Raw genomic sequence first — 23,755 nt, forward strand, 5'->3', positions numbered from 1 at the left:
TATAAAAAATTACTATCTTCACTTATCATTCGATATCTAATCAAATGTTTGAAGTTTCACAGGAATAGCATAAGAAGTTTTACAAAAATTGCCGATGATAATAGTGATAACTAAAGAATAACATCCAAGAAATGTTTACTGTTATTGGAACAGAAATATGATATTTTTTCATTTAAATATGAAACATTGAAATATTGATAATTTCAATGCGTTTAGAAGTTGTAAATTTAAGAAATTGTATCAGAAGTGTGTGGCCCACATTCACTTCCGACCCAGCAACGAAGATTTGAAATCTCGTAGGGAAATGCATGTATCATGTGTTCTATCGAAGGAAGCCCGCCCACGCTTCTCCAACCGGAGTTGCGGCGATTTCCGTTGTCCCGACAGCAACATCGTCAGATGCGCATCTATTTCCTCGTAACAAAGATTCGCTCTTCCTCCGTTTGTTCAATTTCACGCACGATTGCAGCAGAATGCATTCAGCGACAACCAGTGACAATGAACCCTTACTCTTTAATTGCCAATAATTGCTTTCGATTTCCTTTGCGGTTGCTACTGCAAGACATGGGTTAAAAGGATTCTAAAGCATTGAAGCGTAAAAGATCTACGATTGGTATTTTTATCAAGGAAAGAATCAGTCTGAAGAAATTTTCTGAAATGTGATAAAACATTGAAATATTGTAATTTCATTTGAAAAATTAAAAACTTGAATATTATCTTTATCGTAACTTTTTTGTATAATAAAATCGTTTCCTACTTAAAATTAGACTAATCTTCCTAATTTTCACTTGTAAGTAATAGCTGTTATAATCACTTTTATTGTGACAAATAAATAACATTTGTAAAATGTAAACCAAATGAGGTATGTAAGGTAATTCCACCTCAGCCATTTTAAAAAGTTCTAAATAAATTAGTGATGTTATAAATCAAGATAATGTGAAGTTAGATCCTTGATTCTGAAAGCAAGGATCAAGATCCTTTTTGTACATACGGAATTAACGCATTGATGGTATGTGCTGAAGCTAATCTTCACTTTCTGCTGTTCTTTCCTATTACCTCGAAAATCATTCCCAAGCCAATTTAGCAGTCGAACGAGATACAGGTACATACTTAATGTTCTCACATGTGTGGCGAAAGTAAGAGCTCGTTGGGGATCGTAACCGTGCCCTAAAGGGAGCGACATTTACGTGTCCCGCGAATCGTTGTTTCGATTTTGCAAGAGCCACGCGAGCTGTATACGAGCTCGTCGAACGGAACGCGTTCGGCTATGTAATTCCATGTGAAAGTAGTAGACACGTCAGGCATAATTTTAAACCGCGTGTTACCGTGTGTTTCGCGAACGATGATGAAGTGTCTTTTCCGCGTACCGCAATCGAACGTTCCATGATGTTGAAATTATCAGGCAAAAAATAGTGACCAAACACAGTTATCGGCGAAGTGACATTGACCCTTCGAAAAATACATTGCGAATCCAAAGAAAATTCTTATGGTACGACTCTACGACACTCTATCATGGTTTTGAATTTCTTTAATCATTGGAAAATTGTAAAAGTTTCGTTTAATTATAAGAAAATCTAAAATGGAAATTACTCGTGTTTGCAGATAAGACAGACTTATCGTTATTTCCTAAGAAGTATTATATCCACGTGACTATTAGTATCCTTCAGTCCGTTAAAAAATCGTGACAACAAGTCGGTGCCAAACTCTTGTTGCTCGAGCAGGCTCGTTAATTTTCCATCGTTTTAGTCATTGTTTCTTGTACGGTCGTGAGCAGCCTCCTAGCTTCCTACCTAGCACCGGGGCTTTATTAACAGCGAATACTTCTCAAATAATAAATTACTTCGTCGAACTGACGTGTATGTACATTCAGATGCGCCGTACGCCTTCTTCTTTGCCGATAAACCTATCAGTTGCGCCAAGAATTTACAACATATTTAAACCTCGTTCCGTATGCCGCTTGTTACCAAGTGAAGAACAATCGACAGAAAAAGTATCGAACTGTGGTGGCCGAAGTTAACTCGCGCATTAAAATAACAGAATCTGAGAACGGAAAGGTCGATCCAGCGAAAAAATTCATTCCCGGTACTTCATTGTCAAAACAATCGTACAAAATTAGAAAGTCCGGTTACTTCTTTCAGTGCGCTAGTACTTGTTACGATTAAATTAAAAACTGGTTCTAGATTCTAAATTCTGGTATCTAGATAGAAATAACATAAAATGTAATTATTCTTAAGTTCTTTTTAAAATGTATTGTTAATTATTATAATTATACTAAAGACTGAAGTATTAAGATTGGAGCGCTTCATACTAAAAGTTTAAGTTTTGGAGGTTAAAAATTAGAAAGATAGAAAGATTAGATTTCTGCGGGCAGTTTCTAATCTCAAAAACAAAACCTATGAATAAACGAAAGTGAACGCACTAAAACTTAGTCACCCTGTTTGGTTCAAAGTTTTCATTTTTGAGATTAGAAGTTGTCCGGTAAAATCTTCTAATTTTTCCCAAGGAAATTATGAATATAAACGCATTGTTCGATGTCCATATGAAGCACCGATCTGATAATGTAGACGCATCGCTACTAATGCATTTCGAAAGGGGGAAGCGCATTGATGTCAAGCGAATAAAGGCCGGGTTGCACATAAATATTTCATACATCGTACTGCTAGATATACAGATGTCTGCGACCGTACGATAAACCATTGAAAGATAGACGGAGGGGAATGTGCTTAACCGTTCTCCGCGTCAGTCATCGTCAATGCTGGTTCCATAAAAATTAACAGACGTCTCCATTTTTGCAAGTTGTGCGCGCCGCTCGTAGAACGCAGCACGACGTTGCGTATGAAATGTCAATTCGATGGTTGTGTACCGGAATAAGCGGCAATGGAGAGTTATTGGCGTATAGAACACGGAGAGATATTGCTATGGAGGTTAAATGTATCTTCAAATCTTGCCATCCTTCTTGGAATGCAGTTTTTATGAACACTTTCGATGGATATCAGAGATTCCTCGTTTCTCTATTCGAATAATTGGTCGTCAAACGTTCAGAATTGAAATGAAATTAAGAAATGAAAAGATTTATTTATATAATTGCATTCTTTTGAATAAGTCATTAGCCTTTCATATGATACAATGCGAATAATTTAGGACGTTATTACTATTAATTTATAGCTATTATTAAATACGAGGCAAAGTGAATTTTTGAATAAATTTAAATAAATTTTTTGCACAAAATTAATCTGAACTATCCACGAACTTCTACCTACAATATTTTTAATAATCTTCAAAATAAATTACCAAGGATATTTAAAATTGTCTACTAATCTTCCCTGATTTTACAGTTTCATTAAAGTATAATTTAAAATATAATTTCAGAATGATTTATCTTCTAAAATCTCGGATGATCAAATCGAGGATTCCAGAAACCGAAATCGGTGTATCCTAAAACTAGAATCATCTTATTTAACTTTAACTTCCGCGTCGCGATGAGCAGCATGCAACAGTGTCGTCGCTAAAAGCGTTCGAATCGACGCAAGAAGGTTCGGAATCGCCAGCAAAATATTTCATATATCATGTTACGAGATGCGCAAGCGGTTCGCAAGGCGTGCGCAGGACGAAGGAAGATGCCGGAAAGAGTGAAGAAGGCCACGGAAAGAGAAGGCGTTTAACCGCTCCCGGCTCTATGTCCGCCGGCTGGCGAAAAGTTCTGCACGATTTTACGTTGCGTCATAAATGTGGGATGTAAATCATAGCCGGAGATGCGGCCGATTCTGTAGAGGCGCGTAAAGGTTCGCAGAAATGACAGAGGGAGGATGGAAGGGAAGTGAACCCGGCTTAACGCCGAGGACGCGCGTTGGCGACCAGAAATGCCGTCGTAATAGACTTTGAAAGGCTCCCTGAACGCGATCGGTGCTTCCGTTTGAATTGCCGAGGTTCGTGTTAGGAGCGATTATAAATCAATACTGAAACGATTTCTGAAATGGTTTCTGAAATGGTTCCTGAAATGATTTCTGAAATGATTTCTGCAACGATTCTCTCGTTAACCTGTTAACTGTGGAATTTAGTTTCAAAAACTTCTCGTTTTGCGCGCTATAAAATGAAAAAATGACATGTATACTCGTCAAACGCAGTTAACTGGTTAAATATAAACCTCCAATTCCACTGCTCGCGATCACTAAAGTACAATTGCCACGCTTCCTCACACTGCAACCATTCCTATTAATTCAAACAGTTTCCGACACTACGGTAAAATGGTTTTCTTTTTCATAAAGTTTAAATTACAGTGTACCGCACAAACTACTTTTACGATAAATCAGACTAATAAAATATTTACTGCTTTATTTCACTTACGCTCTCGTTTCAGCTACCAGTTCCACGCAACAACCACAGATTAAAATTCTTCAAACAAAGACATTCCCGAGTTTAGCGACCCTCGGTGGCTCTACTTCCGTTTCTCAACAGTGCCGCGCGGCGCCGATTTGTTTCGCGGAACGCTGTTACTTCGTTAAAACGGCCGATGAATAATGAACAATCCTCAAACAATGCAGACAATTATAATTCCTCCGTACCGCGGGCAAACGGCGTCGCACAGAAGTCGGCTATGCGAAACGGCGCTCGTTGGGGAACGGTGCATTTGCATTATCAATCCGCGCCATACATTACTTCCGTCGAGGAATAAATACTCGATTGTCATCGGCACGCCGCTCGCGCGTAATTGCTTCGGTTCGGCGGGAATTCAAAGTTACGGCCGGTAATAGTCGGCGACGAATGTTGTCACCGCTCGTAATCTAAGAAAATGGTGAACGTAAGTCAGAGAAATGAGCGGACGCGAACACCTATGGCGCGCTAGTTTATGGCCGGAGCGAATAAAAGCAAGCGTAAAAAGAGCAGCTAATCGTATTCAACCCGCCGGTAGTCCCCGGTCGTGAGACAAATCGCCGATCGGCTCGGGGCAAAGAGTTTTGCCGATCGTTCGACGGACTTCTCCCTCGGTTATAGCGCGTACGGAGCACGCGCGGACACCGTGAATCACGGCCGCGCATTTTTCTCGCGCGGATCGCTCTCGCCGCGCATGCCGGCCACGTATTTCCACAGAAGCGCGGCAAAAAGGAATTTCATCGTTAAAAGCGCCATCCCCGATCACGCATGCCGCCACAATGCGAGACTATAAACTACGCGCCAGACTATTTCCACGGCGGCTAATCCCTTTTTATCTCGCAAGATTCTTTGCCGCACACGACCAACAGGTTTTGCGATTTTTTTTCTTTTGTTAAGTGTATCAGAGGCGTGATGTGGTTTTAATAACGTAATGGATGCGTAGAATTAAGCACGCTGATCTCGAGCGTGTCGAGTAATCGCGCTTTAGTCTTGATCAATTTTGAGTTTAGCGAGTGAATACCGATTTATCTTATGTGCAAGGAGTAATGTTAGTTGCGTTATTTATAACATATTTCGACGATTGTATACTTTAAATGTGACAATGGAATTAAATGAGTTGTTCAATGATATATTTATGTTATAATGAGTATTAGAGGGTAATAAAGTTAATTTGCATTGTAAGTTACGTGGTTGGTAAACATGGAATTATATGAGTGAAAAAGTTCACACTTAGTAATAATCGTAAGGAGTTAACTTTTATTTTATTGTAAAGCATAAATATTAGAAAATATAATGAAACAGTATAGAAGATACGCGTACAGAACGAAATACCAGTTGGAAACAAACTGTGTAAACGCTGTATGGTTGAAAATATAAAAGTAACGCTGACTGTTTACAATTACAGAGAACGGGTAACAAAATAGTGTGTGCAAACGACATCAAACGTTACATTAAACAACGTTATTGCCAACAATGTTTCCACAACCATACCATCATTGTCTGGCTTCTGTTTCTATTTGCATTCCCGCAGATAAGTGCTTAATTCATCACCATGAGCGTCATCTGTTTGCTTTCTCCGTTTCTCCCGCGTGTATGGTAGGATCTGTGACCCAGTTCGTAATACAACGAAACCGTAAGATTAATTCGACAGAAATTATCGTGACCCCGTAACAGAAAATAATCTCACCGAACCTTGCAAGTAGGTAGATACAATGTAATACGCAAGTTCAATTACACTTGGGAAATTAAGTAAAAAAAAATCTTATAATATATTTGTATGAATGAATAATTGATTCTTTAGTAAATTTCATATTTATCCTTAAAGAAATTAATTCATACAATTTAGTATATTATTAACGATATTAATTTTCAGACGTAGATATAAAACGTAAAAAAGTTAATCCTTGATATTAATAAATAAGCTTTATAACTTATTATTTTCTTGAATATTAATTTTACTATATTGATTTATTTTTAAGATATAAATATCTATACTAAATGTAGAGAGCATAAGTAAAGAAAGAAATATGAACGAAACAGATTTAGAAGATAAATCTTAATGCCACCTACTTGATAATTGAAGCATTCCCATGTTAACATGTAACAATAATATAAAATGTCGAAAATACCGTAATGGACCTCGAAAGATTCTGTAAACATGATCGCTGCTTCCGTTAGGAGTTAAAGAAACTGCAGCGTGGAGCATAACATCGAAGAGGAGTAAACTGTTTCCGAGATTTAACTGCACGTGTTGACCACGTGGTCGCCTAAACGCGGAGGGAAACGGTATACATAATGCCGCTTAAACTTATTTCACAGCACATTCGTGAAAAACAGAATATAAAACGTTTTACTGTTGCAAAATGTCTTCCGTACCGAACCGACATTGACAGTTATATAATCTCAACAACCCAGCATTACTTCGTATTCCAGGCTAAAACATTTTATGAAACTTTTGAAATTTATTAATTTCTTATCTATCATTAAAATATACAGTTTCTAAGATGAGTTAAACACAGAGTTTAATTTTTATAAAAAGTTATACTAAATTCGTAACCTAATAAAAGTATCGTTTGATTTTATAAGAAGGTCATATTGCATTGTTCATGTAAATGGATGAAATCCATTTGTTATTACAAGGAACGGACAAAGATAGATATGATATCTATTCGTTAGTGGAAGATTAATTGCACGCTGATTGATATTCAGTATCTTTTAACAATATCCGAGTACTCGAAAGACCGATAAAAACGAGAAGATTCTAACACTATTTTTCTTGACCTAAGACACTAGTCATATTTGACGTACAAACACTTTCATTCCGATCGACCATCGCTACATAACCGAAAGGGAGAAAATCGAAGTGGCAATCTTATCACGGTCGATAGCCTACCACGAAGAAAAGTCTCGTTCAGTGCAAACACGAGTATCTATGTGACTCGACGGTCTGAAAACACACGCACATTATGTTTATTCGGAGGTGATAAACGTTCAGCCGCCATTCACAAGTCGGCAGACTGACGACCGCGCCGGAAACATCACGTAAGAGCGATTTACAGCCGAAGAAATAATTTCGTGATCCCATCCGTGGTAGCTCGCACGTGTTCCCCATAAGAATTCGATCGGCACGGGGAACCACTGCTTCGCAACCACACCAGATGTTTTCCATTTTTCAGAAGGGAACTATCCTAGATACATACGTTGGTCGTAAAATGGTTGCGCAAAATGAACGCAGCCACGCAGATATTTAATTTACCGGAGCAAATTGATATTGCAACTATTTTTAATACGAATTTCTAATATCCAATGATTCGTATCATCCAAAACAGTATTTTCAATGCTTCAGAACTAATTACTGAATATACAAATTCCAAATGAGAAAATATCAAGAAAAAATTCCAAACTCGATCGAACAAGAAATTTACTCCAACTTCGACAACATACTGGTTAAGACGTTAACACATTGTTGACCGGCAATTTTACACGGAAGCAATCCCATGTCACCGGTTATTATTCCGGTAATTAAATATGAAAGTTAGACAATTTAAATAAACTTCAATAATGAATTGAAATGAAACCTTGGGCGTATCTTTTATATAACTTTGAATATTTTACTTTTGCAATATTCTATACTTCCTGCCTCTCAAAAATTGAAATAGCTTATGCAGATGCGAATACGAATTAATTCGTGACCGGTCAACAATGTGTTAATACGAAGGAAAAGTTGAATTCTTCACCTTGAAAGATGACCTATGCTAACCGAAACCAAATCGTCGACTACGTTATTCTCGAAACCGACGAACCGAAACCGTTTCAAAACAATCGGCATGCCACAATGTCGCGATGAACAATAGATTCCGGAGCGGGTTTGATGACGGAACAGCAGGCGCGGCCTATCGTTGATTAAAGGCGAAGCACGTTCGCAAAAATTGTCCATTGGCTTCGCGTGGGATTCGACTAACAGAAATAACTCGGTCCCCCGGGTTGAACGAAGGATCCGCGGGGACACCGGACTTCTCAGTTTTGCAATCATTCGCGTCTGACACAACGACAATTCGCACTCTATGCGGCTACTGCGCGGTAACCCTCCGCCGCGATAATGCGAAGGAATACAACTGTCAGAATAGGGACGGCTGTACGTTACAACGATACCGGAACGCTTGTCGACATGGAGCTTTTTGTCCGCTGTATCGGCCTCGCTTCGAGTGTTTGATAGATCACGATAAATGACGATAAATGGAGGAAAAAGGGCGCAGACCAAGGGTGTCACGGTTTCCTTCTGCAACGTTTCATTAAACGATCTAAGGCAAATCGAAATTAAATTTTATATTAATAATTAGAATTTCATTGAATTTTGTGTCATTACATAATTAGACGAGAATAGAAAATTAATGTCTATTTTAAATTTATTACTTTAGTACGATAAAAAATATTTTAGATATTATTTTTGTTAATATTGTTACTCATTGTAAACTTTATTCATACTAGATCTAGTATGGATAAGAAAAGATGAAGATTTAGTATTTGTTTTCTAATTCTAATATTATTAATTAATTTAACTGGAAACTGATTTTATCAGGAAACTTTAACTCACCAAATTAAATACTCTGCAAGATTACAAAGCATAAATTGCATTTAATACACTAATTTCCTTGTGCGCAATAATTTAAACATTTCTTTGCAAATTAAACCTGGTATGTGCCCGTAATCCCATCTTTAAATAAATATCTAATTATGTAGACGATCACGTTTCTTATTACGTCCGTTTTATTTCTCTCGAGTAAAAGTAATATTTACAAACGATTAAGGAACATAGTTCAGAATCCACGTAAGCGTACCACGAACTCTGTTTTATAAAAAGATTTAAGAAATCGAGGAATTAAGATTCGACGGTGAGGCGTAAGATCGTACAGATCGAGGCGAGTGAACGAGGATCTAAATTTTAAACCGGACTGTTGAAAGTGCGAATACAAATTTTTCGGTGCGCTAAAGAGCCCCGCGCGTGGAGTAGCGCGCGTCGCAAAAGATCGCAGTCAACGCGTGCAGATTTAATCGGCAGGGAATTCCAAGAGGATGATGATCCTCGATGATGTCACTGCGACATTGAGCGGAATCGTAATCAGGATTTCGCCTTCGAGAATCGCGCATACTTGCTGAACGAGTCCTCGGAAGATACCGATTGCCAGCCCGATAAATCGATTGATTACGAACCACTACTACCGTTTGTAGTTGGTGTTCATTATGCACAAACCGAGACCCTTTCCGACTCGTTCTGATCTGATTCGCAGCAGATCGCATCGCAAACAACGCCGTTACAATCATTTTATTGGTGTAAATGTAAGTGTATTTCTTTCTTTTAATACAGATATTTAATCGAAATGTTTTTCGACAAGAAAACATTCCTGTAAGTCTTATGTAAGAATAGAATACAATGCCCTTTATGAATGAGAGTAATTTATAATTGGACTGTGCATGTTTATACGTAGAAATTTATACTACAAGCGATTAGAAATTTCTTTAAATTGCAATATTATTAAAATATTTTTAATACTATCAGAATATTGAAATTTAAGTCTATTGTTAATAAAATATAATTAAAGCAACGATTTTTATTAAAATTAATTTATTTTTCTTCCTCAACATTCAGATAAAAGTTAGTACATTCTTCACTGTTCTTAATGATTTACTTGCTCCATTATTTATATGGTTATACTAATGACTGAAAACGAACTTGTTTCTACATAATCTGGTTGCATATGAAATGTCTCAATAAGTATAAATTAAAGTATAACTACAAATTATATTTACCGAAATATTCATAGATTCTGGTAAGCTATATTATTTAAAATAATGCAAAATGCTAATTATTTTATGTATTATCATGAAGCTTCAATGTCGATCATCAATGGAATAAGAATGAATATTTATAACTACCATTCTGATATTACAGTTATACTTTCAAATATTAAGTATCGTTCAGTAATACAACTACGACTATAATTTTTAATTAGAAAGGATGCAAGTTTAACACAGTTAAACAGGTTTTATCGCAAACCACATTATTCAGTAGTTTAGAAAAACTGAAATTTACGAGCCAACCACATTGCATATGTTCAGAAGACCTAACACGTGATGTAAGTACATACTACCGTAAATAAATATATAATAATAGTGAAATAAAATAAAATAATTAATTAATAAACTTCGTTCGTAACCCTTTGAATTCTTTTTCCACCATCACTATTAAATTCCTTCTATTACCGAATTATGCCCAATTACATAGATGGTTAATAAATAAGTCTTAAAATCAATGCTCACATAAACTAATCTTAATTAATAATCTCAACGACCAAAGAACAGTAGTCTTTTTAAATGATCACAACAGAAGACATTGACATCCAAAGTAGATGATTTCCCAGTTGTTCTGCATGCAGAACTCCAATTTCGACTAATGAAGAAGTGAAATCGCTTACGGTGCGTAACATTGATTTAATCGGGGTACTAGTATTCACGAGTAATCGCGAGTATCAGATGATAGTGAAGTTACTGATAAGAGTAATATACAGATCACTATCGAAGATAACGATCTAGTATTAAAGAGTCCAGTGGAAAACGGCAATGAAGATGCAACTGCAAACGGCGACGATTCGCCGTTGCTTTGGAATTAATCTTCAAAACAATCAACTAAATTGCCCTGCAATCTGGGTTACGTCAACAAGGTAATCAACGTCAGTTTCGGCACTCAACGAAATCGCCACAGGCGGCCCGATGCGTAAGACCCTCGAAAAGATTGATAACAGTAGATTTCACAGTAAATAAATATTGAACACTTTTGCACGTCTCTAACCGGTTTACATAAATAACTTTCGTCAACCATTTTACTATGCGTAATTATAACTAACTAGTCAACTAACATATTATAATTTGACTTTAGATATTCACGCAAGAGATCTGTATAGATCTGCTATAATTGCATCAAATTTAGAGCTAAAGTATAAAAATAAATATTGATTTTAATTCCTGCATTTAGAATGTAATGAACCACATTAAAATTAATTAAGAGTACGAAGATTGTAAGAATATTATTTTTCTAGCCACTAGAAACAGGGACATTGACAAATGCGAACCTACTTAACCCCGACATCATTGCATTATGCTGGCACCCTCATAGCGTCCTCCGACTCTACGCACTCACATGAAGCGCATAATGAGGAAAGTCTAATTTCAAATGTAATCTACATACTATTTATGTAACCTGATATTCATTAATGTTTTATGTACTATAAGTAAATGTTGACATCAAAGACAGTCATTAATTTTTTATAATGGAACTTTAGATTACGATCCGTTAAGATCGCGAGAAAAAATGCCGACCACCATGGACATATGCATAAAATTACACAGTAACAATAACAACTCCAATTTATATAAACGATTAAAACGTAATTATAATTACGTATCCTACTATGTCCATACTCTAAATACCTAAAACGTTATGTCGACAGAGCTGTCAAAGTGACAGCTCCAAAAGTAACACGCCTGAAGCCATATCCACGCGTCTGGCCGCGCAGGTACGAGCGAAATCGTCCGTGGAACGTTCCACGGACTGACATTATCCCACCAACAACGAAAACGTCGTGTTTACCTGGATTTTTCGTGCAGACAGCTTCGCCGGTCAGAAGCACGGCGTCGTCGACAGGAAGGCATGCATCCACGTGTTCGGTCGCAAGGTTAAATCCACTTGTACAAACGCCGCGCGAGACGGCTACAATGTGCCCACCCGCCGTGTGTTCCACGGCCACGGAAGAGAGAAAGAGAAAGAGAGAAGAAACAACAGAGAAATAAAAGGAGAGAACAGAGAAAGAAAGAGAGAATGCCACCAATAACCACGTTTATTACTTCTTTTCTTTTCAACTTGACTTCACTGAGAGACAGAGAGCGAGAGAGAACTTCGTGCGAGACTGTCGGCAACGGTCCACGGCAATGAACTTGATGACGGGGTTACGGCTGCGCGGCAGCTGCGGCGTCGTCGTCGCGCGAAATTCGAAATTGAGCACGCGGATGGCGCCGGTGTCGCACGTGGTCTTCGGCGACGTCACACTTTCCGAACTCGCACCACCGGTTTTCGTCCCGACGTTCCCGCCAACGTTCTCGAACCGTTCAAACCACTATTCCATTCGCAATTGACGGAGCACCGTCCGCCGGCCTGGAGGAACAGGATCGAACAGGAGTCACTTCGCCACTACACGCGGGAACTTAGCGCGTGTTATCCGCGCGCGGATGGGAGACGGGTCGGTAAAGAAGACAATCGTAACGCGACGCGCAGAGAACGGCCGCGGGAATTTTTAAACGGATCCGCCGGATCGATCAGGTTGATCAGTTCCGGACCCACGGTTCGTACATGTTCGCGGACGCGTGTCTAATCCAAGTGACACGTCGCGTGGAACGAGACACGGCTCGCAACGGGACGCGAGCTGGGACGCATCGAGAGCGAGCACCACGAAAAACTACTGTCAGAACCGTCTGGCACGACCGCCGCGGCGACACTGAGAAACGACGACGACGTTCAGCGCTGCTCGCTGCTCGCTCGGCACGCTACTACTACGCGGCAGGCGGCAAGCCGACCGTACGAGCACTCTACCCTTCTTTCCTTCTCTCTTCATCCTGCCCGCGTCGACGATCGCCGTTCCTTTTCTCCAGGCAGTTTTCTCCGTCCCTTTCCTACCGTTTCTCCTTCGCTCTTTCTTGCCTTTGCTCTTTCCGTCCGTGCCTCCTTTTTTTCCGATGCTTTTCTTCTCCATCCCTGTGCCCAACTCCCCCTCCCTCTGCACTCCACCTCGCCGACATCCCTTTTGAGTTCGCGTGCCCCCCTATCTGCGTTCGTAACTTTCTTTCGTTTTTATCGTTCCATTCTTTTTCTAACCCGCTTCGCTGCAACGGTTCTCGGTTGTTCCCTTCCGTCGATTTTCCTCTTCTCGCTCGCTCGTGTTTTCCATCCGTCTCTCTCACGCGGTACTCGCGCGCGAGAGCCAGCGCGCCCGCGCGCATGCCGCTCCGCTTTGCCGTCCGCGGTTCTCTTCTCCGGTTCCTCCTTCGTTCCTCCCCCTTTCATTTTTCCCTTTTGCATTTTTTTCTCTCGCTCCCGTGCCGCCTATCTCTCTCCCACGCTCCCTTATCTCCGTCCTTATCCGGCTGTCCATATCTCCCTTTATCATTGCCGGTATGATTCTCACTTGCTCGCTCGCTCGCATGAGCTCGCTGGCTACCTGGCAGAAACGGGGAGCTGCCAAAGCCTCGACCAACCGCCGACTCGGGCGGGAACTCGTCAATGCGATACGTGTGTGTAGTCGCGTCCCTCGCAGCACTCTCGCTGCGGTTCCATCGGCCCGGCATGCGTAAGCGTGCACGCTACCGTAGTATTAGTGCATGCGACCCGGGCGTGGGTGCTCGGTGCTTCGTCGACAGCGGAGGCGCCGACTTTTTGATATACCGTGGACACGGCTCGAAGCGTTTTCACGAAACCGCGTTTCCGCCCGCCGGGATAGGCCCCGCGGTTCCGTTTGTTGCCACTCGAGCCTGAACCAGCTACTTACCCTCTCGAGTATTTAGTATTCGAGCACTGGAATGTCTGGAGGTTGACGAACTTCTGTGATTGTTGCACGATGCTCGGCCTTTTCTACGGATTTTTCTTCCTGTTTTGGAGTGTAGGTTCATTGCTCTGCAGGGACACTTCTGAATTGGTGTCTTCGGTTAGAGAGACATAAAAATGGATTGTTACAAAATATTAATCAATTTGTTTTGAAATTTTTAGTTTGGTTGTCTCTAATTATTTATTTCTTCACTTACAGTGGAAGTAAGTTTAGCGGGATTACTAATTTTAGTCCGGTTATCAACTAGAATAAATTTACAATATTATCTTGAAAAGTCATAACTCAAAGTTGCTCCTTCTTATCAATGACTACAATGGAGTTCAGGTTGGAGTAGTTAACCAAGTTTAGTCTAACTATTAGCATAACTCATCTCTACTTTAAAATGAACTAAAATTGTCTGAATCACGGTTAGATCAAATTGTTATCAATTAATTTATCACGCGATAGATACTGTATTTCAAAAATCGAAATAAAAATTTCGAATATAAGCTACAAACATCGTATGATAAACTCAGAAATGTAGAACGCAGGTGTTAATCTTCAATCAGGAGGAATCGCAATCGCGTCTGCCAGTTCAAAGCAATTATGGAACCACATTTTAATTTTAAGTCATCTCTCTTAACATCAGCCCCAGAGTAGTTCTGGTAAGTTAGCGTGTTCCACGAATCTCGTAGCAGCGCAATCCTCATTCCTAAAGATATTTAAACAATGCCGACCGGAGAGCCCGGTAAATCGGCGGCTCACGGGTAAAATTGTGTTCCACGCATTTCCAAGATAAAACGGAATACCTTAAAAGCGAACAGTATTTCCCAACATCGGGCAGCGCAAAGCCTTGGAAAATTTATCGTATCGCGGCTGATCGGCGGTATGCGAGGATGTTGGTGGCACCATTGCGATAGAATGTTTCGTCCTCCAATCCTACAAGCCTCTGTCCTTGGGACCGGGAATCCTGGGGCATTAATTTCGTCGTGGATGTATCATACGGAGGAACACTCGTCTTCTAGACTCAGCTGTTTCATGTGGACGTGTGGAACGTACGCGCACGCACGTATACAAGTCTTTCCCTATCTTGTAGGCGAAACACGGGCTCTCCGAGCTCGGGTAGCTTTCGTTTGAACCATGTTGGTGTTAATAGTCCGTATTTGCATTGACTCGAGCGACTTTAACTTGTCCGAACAATGCACTGAAATAAATATATGTTCTGTAAATATTGTATATTCTCGCTGTCGTTCACCTGACTTACAGACGATCTTTAATTTGAATAGATTAATCTTCACTTAACGTAGTATATAAATTATTATTATCCGGTCCAACAGACTGAAAAATTGTAGCATATAGTCTCTTCATGGTTCGCAGTTGACTATTATAGAATTTATATTAGTTTAGAAGTAACAAAAATTGGTTAATCTGAATATAGAAATTTATTTTGATACGTTAATAAAATTGAAGTCAGTTTTCACATGCTATGAGTGTTTAAAATTTGTAAATGGCAATCGGTATCGAGAACGAGGTTAGTACAAGAAATATCCATTATTCTTAGAACTATTGGAAAATGGTATTCGTGGTTGGCCCTAACGCCACTTGACAGTTATGGAAACCACGTGAGATTTCTGTCCGTTTCAAGGACCCTCGAGGCAGCGGGCGTGTTAAGGGGCGTGTTAAGGGTCGTTCGAACCTACCTTCCCGTTCAATTTATTAGCATGTCATTTGTGTTTCATATAAGTTTTTTTCGAAAACCCTGAGAAAATATAGTAATCCCTTGGCAAATATTGTCAGAATGTACACAGGAACAGAATCTCTTAACAAATAGAAGTTTAATTGAACCTTTGTGTTAATTTATTATAATCCATTTTAATTTATGCCACCTTCATTCGATATTTAGTAAAAAATATTTAGAAATTGAATATTATAAATATTGATTATAATAAAAGTATGAAGCCAACGACATGCTTTTCTGCTATCCGTAAATAAATTATTTTTATTATTATTTGAAAGATCACAGTATTAACGGACTTGAATATTAACTTGTACTTGCATAAATCCTTGCAAACTGTTTATAGAGTAATGAAATATAATTTATCGTGAGATCATGTAAAACAGAAAGTAGTTCATTGGCGCAATTCTGAACTAGATGAAGCAATAACAAGGTAATTTCGTCGTTATGCGATGAATACGTTGCACAATTTGCAACTAGCTAGACATGTCGGCGTTCTGGTACACTGATAACCAACTGCACGTGAATCTTTTGAGTTACGTAGGCCATGAAATTGTGAAACGAACAACAAAACAATGAGGCTTTATGACAATGTTTTATAGCGACTCCGATCCTCGTGGGCTTCGGATCGCGTGACGACAGGCTTAAAGTAAACGAGCGCGGCGGTTTCTTTGCGGTCCACTCGTACAGTTTAATTTTAATTCGCCGAGGGTGATATCATGTGCGCCCGCATGCCTTTCCATTAATCTCAATTACGGGGCAATTAAAAGCAGTTAACAAAAGTGGGGTCATGAACCGATGTGCGCCCACCTTTGGCAACCGACTTTTTTCTCATCCTCTGTCAAACCTAATACTGTATCGTGTAACCACGTAGTGGTAAGATCTTATTCATCTATGATTAAATTTAACATTTCACATTAGTATTACTATAAATTATAAATCAGGAATGAATCTCTATTTATTGAAATTCCTCCCTTATTTGTTTCTAATTAGTCATCCCTATCACTTTTCAAACTAGTGGCATAGAATAAGCTTCTGTCTCCTACTTGCAATTACCAGAAATATATCTATAATTCGTTAACGCTGTGAATATCTTTATGGTTTTGTTTATAATCTTACATTATTCGTATTAAATTGTTTAGAAAAATAATGGTTTGTGAAATCTTGTAAAGTGTAATGGGATATAAGAATTTGTTATTTTAATTTGAGTATACAACATTTCTTAACGTTCATCTATTACCCTTGTTACTATTACCCTTGTTACTAAATATTCATAGTTTATAAAATAAAAAGTCGATAACTTTTACAAATGTAGGTCAATTAAACTTTGAATACAATTCCAATCGTTTAATTAACAAATCATTTGCGACCAGAAAGTTCTTTTGATAGGGAGTAAAAGTAACAGTTTACACGCTCTTAATGTCTCTGCTGATTATTTAAAAAAATCTGTTCGTTATTGGGTTCATGATAAATGTTTTATGGGTGTGATAAACCCATCGTCCTCGAAAGCTGATAAATAATACGATCTTTCCAGTCGAAACAACAATAACCGCATCTGGTCAGTAATAATGACAAATATCGCGAACGTTGCAGAAACATTGGCCGTTTCGCGATTATGGAAAGTGTCGGATGGAAATGCGGGCGTTAAATCAGAGACTGACACGAGCTTAACTCATTCCTCCCTATCGCGTTGGCACTCGTTGTGCGGAGTCGAGATTCAGCAAACAATAGAAAACACGTCCAGGGTAGCCAAGTGTGAAGATAATAGAGGGAACGAAGTTGCATGTGTCAGCTACTTGGGAGACTACAAAGTTTAATGTCAATTCTCCCTCGATGGGCGCGATTAATCATCGCTTATCGTCGCGTTTACTGCCGTACAGTCTACTTGTGTCGTTCTTCGCGAACAAGACTTTTTCGACTATCATTCGCAGAAACATAGCGTGACAATAAATGGCCTCACATTTATAACGAAATATAAATATACATTATCAATTTATATGTAAATTACATTGAGGAATTATGTCAATTTTTAAATATCTAACTTCTATAACCTTTGACTTTGTTTTATCCATGTAATTTTCTAATCTTATATCATTATACAAGACTCTTACAAATTTATACTAATTGCACGTATTTAATATTTGAATACAAACATTTATGAATTTTGTGCTCTTAACGCCTAATAATAATTTGTACTAACTTCTTCCACGAAGCGATGACTTTTTAGTAGATTATCTTGACGTGTAAGATTCAAAAATTCGTTTAGTATTGTTCATAGTGCTCCACAATCACTTTTGTAAGAGCTTTTCGATTCACCATGTGAATGGGACCAGCGAATTACCGGGACCGTGGCGAACCATGCAAAAACGGTATTAAAATACCTTATCCAGCAATCTAGATTCCTATCATTTCGCGAAGTAGATTCTAATAGGGCAGAAGGAAGAGCGGTTTCATGGGCGAGCGGGGATCATTTGTTGCGTTTCCGACGCTAAGCCAAACTGAACAAGCCCCGCAAAAGGACACCTTAAAAGGGTCCATAGATTCAAAGTCACTCCGGGGGGTTCTTTCTCCTTTTACCGGAAGATCGTATCTCCGTAGCTCCTTCTGCCTCCTATCTGGTTTGCACCATCACTACGACCACGAAAACGAATCATTGCCGAACGCCTGTACAACCTGACACGTAGCCTTGCTTTTGTGAATCGGTGCCCATTAAATTTTCTCGTTCGCAGGATCTCGGTATGCCTTTTACGAAATAGAAGGTCGCCATGCTATTCCCTTTGAATGTTCTGACAGCTAAGAGTGACTATTTTCTCCGGTCACTGCTTTTCCCTTCTTCGCGTTGCATCACATTCATTCGATATCGTTTGATGTCCTAATTTAGACAGACATCCTCATTTTCGTAGTGTTAGCGTCTTCTTTGAATAAACACGTTTAATATAATTCAGAAGAAATGTATTTAATAAGCTATTTTCACGAATCATACAGTGGATTTTGTTAAAGGCTAATGTTGTATTTCAGTATCTTTATTTTTAGTAGAAACAAGCTTAGTATAATATGTGTAACCCTTTCATTGACCAAACAATAGATCCTAAAGTTGAATACTTCCTCATTTATGACACGCTTTCTTGGATTGAAAGTTATCGAAAGTTTTGATTGATCGATGAACCAATTACTCCACTTCCCATGAAAGGCTTTCGATAACTTCGGAACATCTGCAACTTGCTTGATTTTTTCCATTCACGGCCGATAATATCCTCATTGTTGAACACGTCAACTTGTCCGAAACACTTTTTTATCTTCGATGATCGATACTACACGCGGCGGAGTGTATGAATGCGAGGCGTTTAAAAGGTGCATCATTACCGCGAGCCGGTGGCATGGTAAATCATAAAACTGTGTTTATTTAAAGAGAGCCGGGGAGAAATTTATCATTCTCGCGGTGGCACCAATCGTTGCTTTCTCGATTGTGGGCGACCTCGTATGCTCCCGCACACTGGTACGTGGCCCGATAAAGATCGAATTGTTATTCACACGAAATCAATGAACCGAGGCTGGACGAGGCGTGATCCTTTTTTTTCTAACGATTTCAAAACGTTTCCAAGCCGTGTCGCGGGATATCCACGTCGAGTTAGTGGATTTCTATGCGATCAACTCGGTCGGAGTGTTTTTGCAATCAAACGTCACGTTGTAAGTCAAATCTAAATATTTCGTTACGTTATTTGAATTCAGTGGCGCACAATACTGGATACTTAGCATATCCTTTCAGTTTCGGTGAATGTGAAATTCCAGTATTGAGATAAAAATATTCGTAGGCTACAGGTTCACAGGCTCTCATTTCTTATAAAAGACTTCTGAAAGAACTAAAAATCTTGTGCGAAACATTTACATACGCTTGTATCACAGTGAAAGTTATACAGATTTATGTAAAATTGAAAGGTAGCCATTTTAACACACTTTATATATCTAAACCAAATGAATGTAAGTAAATATAAATTTTTGCGGAATAATTTACTTGTTTAAATAAAATGGTATATATATTTTTAAAGTTTATAGGAAAGTTCAATCTGCGGTGAATCATTACAAGGATCTATTATAAGAAATTCTAGGTTCCGGAAACATTTGATCCTGCGGGTTCAGATTACACTTCTATCGAGACCAAAGGGCTGCCACTCCACATGATTGAACCGTTTTTCCGTTCTTTTAGAATTTATTCGTCCCCCTGAATTGAAGCATCGAGTTTCTATAATGTGAGTAAATAACGGAATGCTAGATACTCAATAGTGGTATGTCCTCCAGTAAAAGTGTTTTATTCATACTGCAGTATACTGGGTGCTCCCTTTCGTCCTTTAGTTTAAGACCAGAGGATCCGGTGTCCGACCGGTTTCGCGGTAAAATGATTCTCTTTGCATTTGGTTCTTTCATTGACACTTCACACCACTATTGCGGCACAATAAAATTGGTAAAAACTAATTAGTAAATGAATAGCGAAGGAAGCGAGAAAAAGAAAAATAAAGTCTCGTGTAGTTGAAAAGAAATTGTTCTCAAATTTTTAAATAAGCAGTTATAGACATCAGGTGTTTATTTGTATTGAAGCTGATGTGAACTTCCTATGTTTTTAGAATAATATATTTTATATACTTTTCATATGTGTGTACATATTTGTAGAGAGCTAAGTAACATAAATCATCTTGTATATTTTTTCAATTGAAAACAAACTTTCGTATAAAAATACAGCACAAATGGAAGCAACTATATTTAAATAAATAACATTATTTTTCTCTGTAATACAACCCAAAATAATATGGGATATAGAGGACTGTAATACTGATTCGTTCTTTATAACAATAGTTTAGTTTATACTACCCTCAGTATTGCAGAGTTCTTCACGCGAGATTTCGACGAGTATTGGAAATTGGTAAAATTAACCAATACTTCACAACATCCATCAAATCTAGAAAATAGTAGAATACTTACTATTAACTCCAGCTTCAGACTATTTCATTATTCAGTCTCAAGAAGATGCGGCGCATTACGGGCGATTATGCAGACTGCAAACAGCGCAACACATTACGCTTATCGTCGGCACTTTATCAGCATAAACAAAAGATGTATGCATTACAATACCACCGTGCCGCAGTTCAGCTTATTTCGAGACGATAATTGATAATACGTGGGCTGACGTCGGCAGTGAAACAGTCGACGACCGGTTAAGCCGTGAAACGAAAGTCGGTGCAATTATGTAATTTATGGAAGAATATTTTCCATACGGTCGCTCGTTTCATTGTTACGCGAAACGCGAACGACCACTTGCGCCCGATCCTACGTTTTTACTGTTGCGGCCAATTGTTTCGTCCGCATAACCGCGAATCATAAACGCATTAGGTCTCCTTAAAGGATATTTAGGCGGTAAAGGTTCATGGTGAACAAGATCAGGAATTTACTTCCCCATAAAATGCGGTATCATGCACCGCAAACACCTTTGTGGATACAATAACTGAAACGTTGAAAACACTGTTACGTAAGATCTGAATGTAGTTAACTGTTAGGTGGCTTACATAATTTTCATGAATCTCTTTGCATTTCAAATTTTCTTATATCAGACGCAAGAAGTCGTCTTACTACGACATTTTTTATATTTCTTGACTGCGCTACCGACTAAAAGGTAGAGTAGATCGTCGTTTATGATTAACCCAATGCTTTACGATTTCGTTTAAAGGATTGTAAGCATAGTACAATATTATTACGAAGGAATATTTACATTTATAAATTCAATTTGAAGTCATTAGTTGAATAAAATACTAAAATAAGTCAATTGCAATCAAAGCAGTCAATTCTATTAAATCGACACAGGATATTCCCCTATCAGGATCTATGCACATGAGCGTCGCGATCTCGCCGCAGTAACTGTTCTGAAGTAACAGTGGAATAAAGTTTTTCGTCTCCTAAAAAAACGATAAGAATACTTTAAGTTTTTGTTCTTTCAAAATGGCACAGAGTCACCGCAGCGGTGTCGCAGCGGGATTACGTCGCACCGGTACCGTAATCTCTCTGAAACAATCTCCAACTTTAACTCCCCTAAAAAGAGACCTTCCACCTTGAGCATCGCAGAAACATTCAAACACCCGAATTCCGGTGTCGCGTGCATGACGCCTCGTTAAAGTACAACATCGAACAAACTGGAACCATAAACATTTCCGTTAATACCCGAACCTGCGACTGGTTCGTTAATGGCCAAAAAGTCACTGGCAACCGATCAGAAACGAGTCGGTGCACCTGATCGGGATCGGGCTCGCGTGTCGAAACGCGGGTTGCCACGGGACTGGAAACAAGGTTACATCAACACAGGTCGGAGCCGTGTATCGCGACGGTGACTATGCAAATCGATGACACACGTCGGTGGTTCTCTGTTAAATAAAAGCGCGTGTAGGGAAGCGGCGCGCGGCGTGGCGCGGAGAACGTATGTACTATGTAGTTGGCATGCAGATGCCCGGATAGAATTCACTGGCAGAAAACAGAGACCCTCAAGGCTACCTAGTTTTGCCAGCGCGCACCGGCCGGTCACTTCTCTAAATGTCCGTGCGGCGACACGAGCGAAACGGACGGGCGTCGAGCCATGTATCGCGGCGCATACGGTCTCGCATAAACGTTGCATAGGTATGCGGACGTGTGCATAAGCAAAAGAGGCTGGCTGTGAAGGGAAGACGTTAACTACCGCATGGAAAACATCGTTAAACCGGTTCGATGCCATCGAAGGTACATTTTCTCGGATGGAAATCACCGATCGTTCCGCTGCCCGCGCGCGTTATGAGGAAAACGACGACGCCGCCGCCGCCGCTATGCCGCTGCGAAAGAAACGCGGCCTGGTACGAACGTAAACAGTGAGCGCCGTAGGTACGGAACACACGGAAGAGACCGGCTGTCTCGGGTGAAGGCGAGATGTTTGACGGGGTTCGCTGGTGAACCGAGCTAGACTTTACCGTCGGCTAGAATCGGGGATTTCTTGGTAGCGGGGGTAATTCGGCTCGGAGGCGTCAACCGCGGGACAAAATGGCGACGTAGGAAGTGCAAATGAACGAAAGTGTTTGAATATTTGATGACTTTATGAGTTTTATCGTTTTTTATTAGATTCGAAATGTTTAATATAAATGATGGCAAAAGAATAATAATTTTAGATTCAAAGATAAATTATTGAAAAAAGTTAGAGTTATATCTTATATACAGAATTCATTGCGCTCGTGTATACCGAATTTAGTGTAGCAATAGCAAAAGTTTTTTGCGATCATTTCGGAAGCTAACGCCTTCCGTTGTCAACATAGAAAGAAAATGTTCAAAATCATGTGTCCAACAATATATTTTAAAATCATCAAAATCGGGGCTGGCTGAGCACATCGACAACTTCACAAAAATTTTATTTATTTATTTGTAATGTAAAATGAAAGTGTAAAGTAGAAAATAAGTAACTCGTAAGAAACACTGAATATGTTACTAAAATGTTGAAATAAAGTTAAACGCGAGAAAGTTGGCCGAGAAATTTACAGGTTCCATCGAGGAAACTTTGTTTCAGCTCTCAATATTGAATCTTATCATAACTTCACTGCTCGGTTATGCTGTAATAGCATTACACCGATATCCATACCCTTTATTTTAGGTGCACTTATTTTTATCTATAAGAAAGTGATATAAGCGTACAAAAGTGCTATATGTACAAGTCAAGAAAGATTTAGAGATCCTCCAGAAATAGAAATAAAGACCGCGATATATAGCGAAAGGGATGCAGGGGAACCTGGAATACATTTTCCGTCGTCAGGCTCCTAACCCTAGTAAGGAGTTCCACGAAACGAGGCGATAAAGCATTTACGGTGTTCCCCGATCGTCATCCAGACTTTTCTCCACCCATTTTGAAATGGGTTAACGAGCTGGCTCGGCTACCCCTCGAATGTGTGCGTGACAGTTCCACCGTGGAGCTCCGAATGATTCAAATTCGTACTGCGAAGGTCCTCGCGTGTTCACATATATACAT

At 39.3% G+C, this 23,755-nt stretch overlaps 1 protein-coding gene across 2 annotated transcripts in view; it reads right to left on the reverse strand.

Annotated features, from left to right (window-relative positions):
- The window catches only part of cv-c (RhoGTPase activating protein), a 408,937-nt gene extending 395,522 nt beyond the window's left edge, over positions 1-13,415 (reverse strand). For both annotated transcript variants that reach the window (XM_076374243.1, XM_031981540.2), the window contains exon 1: positions 12,017-13,415. The gene's annotated coding sequence lies outside the window, so the exon portion shown is untranslated. The remainder of the gene's footprint in view (positions 1-12,016) is intronic.
- Positions 13,416-23,755: the final 10,340 nt, after the last annotated feature.

This window comes from Nomia melanderi, chromosome 2, assembly GCF_051020985.1.
Source record: "Nomia melanderi isolate GNS246 chromosome 2, iyNomMela1, whole genome shotgun sequence".
NCBI classification, from domain to species: Eukaryota; Metazoa; Arthropoda; class Insecta; order Hymenoptera; family Halictidae; genus Nomia; species Nomia melanderi.